Consider the following 2748-nt stretch of genomic DNA (forward strand, 5'->3'; position numbering starts at 1 on the left):
CATAGTTTATTATTTAGCTATTTGAAAGTAATTTTATTTTTATTTATGATGGATTGGTATTTTTATTATAATACTAGTAAGTATTAGAGAGTATTTTATTTTAGGGGGTAAATTATATAGTATAATAATAATATATATTTTTAGAAATAATGATTCTTTTATTACTAGAAAGTTATGAAATTAGAGTTGATTTGCATCTCATAATAGTTTTATATCATTACATTATTTATACTTGTATAATCATGTTAGAATTTCTATAGGTTTCCTTAATCATGTTTGTAATTATTTCAAACTATTGATGTGTTTTTATAATTTTTTGTTATTATATTATTATATTCTATCGTAAATTAAAAATTTAAAAATCCATGAGGCTTACGCCTCACCTATGCTAATTAAAACGCCCCGCCTTTTAAAACACGGGTACATATACATATATACACATATACATGAAATGCAATTATATATAAATATATACACATATACATGAAATGCAATTATATATAAATATATACACATATACATGAAATGCAATTATATATAAATATATACACATATACATGAAATGCAATTATATATAAATATATACACATATACATGAAATGCAATTATATATAAATATATACACATATACATGAAATGCAATTATATATAAATATATACACATATACATGAAATGCAATTATATATAAATATATACACATATACATGAAATGCAATTATATATAAATATATACACATATACATGAAATGCAATTATATATAAATATATACACATATACATGAAATGCAATTATATATAAATATATACACATATACATGAAATGCAATTATATATAAATATATACACATATACATGAAATGCAATTATATATAAATATATACACATATACATGAAATGCAATTATATATAAATATATACACATATACATGAAATGCAATTATATATAAATATATACACATATACATGAAATGCAATTATATATAAATATATACACATATACATGAAATGCAATTATATATAAATATATACACATATACATGAAATGCAATTATATATAAATATATACACATATACATGAAATGCAATTATATATACATAAAACCTACATGCATGTGCAATGCACGAAAACTAAATTAGCTATTAAATCTATCCTAATATTCAGGACTTTAAAATTTATTAAAGTTATAGTTATTAAATTTTTATTTATTTGTAAAAAATAATTATAATAGAATTTGTAATAAATTATAAAATCAAATCTCTCATGTATATTAGTTTTGGACTTCCTATAAAGCTGAAAATAATTTCATTCTCAACATTAAAGCTGAAAATCATTTACATTCTCAACTTTACTTTAAAAATTACCCATTCATAAACTTTGAGAAACCGTCATTCTTTCCCTTTTTTCCTAATAACTTTTAAAATGCCTATTGATCTATTCCACTGTTACATTATCAACATTCATTTTTTTTATACTTCTTTAAAATCATTATATTTGTGCTTATGAATCTATATAACAAATTTCCTTTTAAAGAAATATTTAATGTGATAATAAACCTTATAAACATATTTCGATACAAATAATACAAAATAATTAATAAAAATAAAGATACTTCATGACGATTTATTAAAAGATCAGTATCCATTTATATTGTAAATAAATTTTAAGTTATAATTTAAAAAATATTTCATTAATGACAATCAAAATTTGTTTATCTACATAATAACAAGAGATGAGCATAATATATAAACATGTCTTTTATTTGGCTCTAACCGGTATCTATGCTCTCCAATTTTGGGTGTGTATAAGTAAACAATTAAACTTGTATAAAGTTGAACAAATAGACACATAAATAAAAGATTTAAAATGACAAAAAAAAGTAAAATAGACTTTGTATAAGATAAAGAGGGACCAATTTTATTTTTCAAAGTTGAGAAAAAAATTTAATCAAACAAAAATTGGGGGCGTAAATAATATTTGTTATATTATAACGAAAAGATTATTTCTCTTGCACTTGAATTGCTAAGCATTTGAATTTTATACACACACGTAAACTAATAAATTATTGAAGGTATCCTCCCTCGAAGCAAAGACTTTTTGACAGCTGTTATTTTAATTTTTTTACCAAACTTTATAGTCAAGTTACAAATTAAACTCAGTAGGTTGGAAAAAAAATCAGTTGAAAATTATAAATCATTTAAAATATGTTTACTTGGGGTACAAGTTATCTTTAAATTAATTATTTTGAGATATGGGTGATTCATTATGACCCTGACTTTTATAAAAAATTACATATTAAGTCATTGTTTTATTTCTGTTATTGGAGCTATTATGAAATACTATTGACATTTTGTTGAAGCTCAAGCTTCAAAATTTGAAAAGTGAATTTCGGCAAATAAGCTTCGTTTCGCATGGATATTGTGTAAAATATCAGTTATATTGAGGAGCCTAACTATATGAAATTTTAAGTGATTAGTAGAGTTTTTGAGGTGTTTTTGGATGCAAGAAAAAAAAAATACAAAGTCTGTTTTTATATAATAATGTATAATATAGTATATTATTATATATGGGTGTATAAATATCTTTTATAATTTTGTATAATACTGTATATTGAGTTTATAATATTGTATTTCAAGTTTTTAAACATTTTTTATCAAAAAAATAATATGAAAGTTTTGTATATAGTTGTAATGTAAACTGTATGTATATTATTATATGGGAAAAGGGCCTGATTTACCCCTGAACTTTA

Source organism: Solanum tuberosum, unplaced genomic scaffold, assembly GCF_000226075.1.
Source record: "Solanum tuberosum cultivar DM 1-3 516 R44 unplaced genomic scaffold, SolTub_3.0 scf00033, whole genome shotgun sequence".
Taxonomy (NCBI): domain Eukaryota; kingdom Viridiplantae; phylum Streptophyta; class Magnoliopsida; order Solanales; family Solanaceae; genus Solanum; species Solanum tuberosum.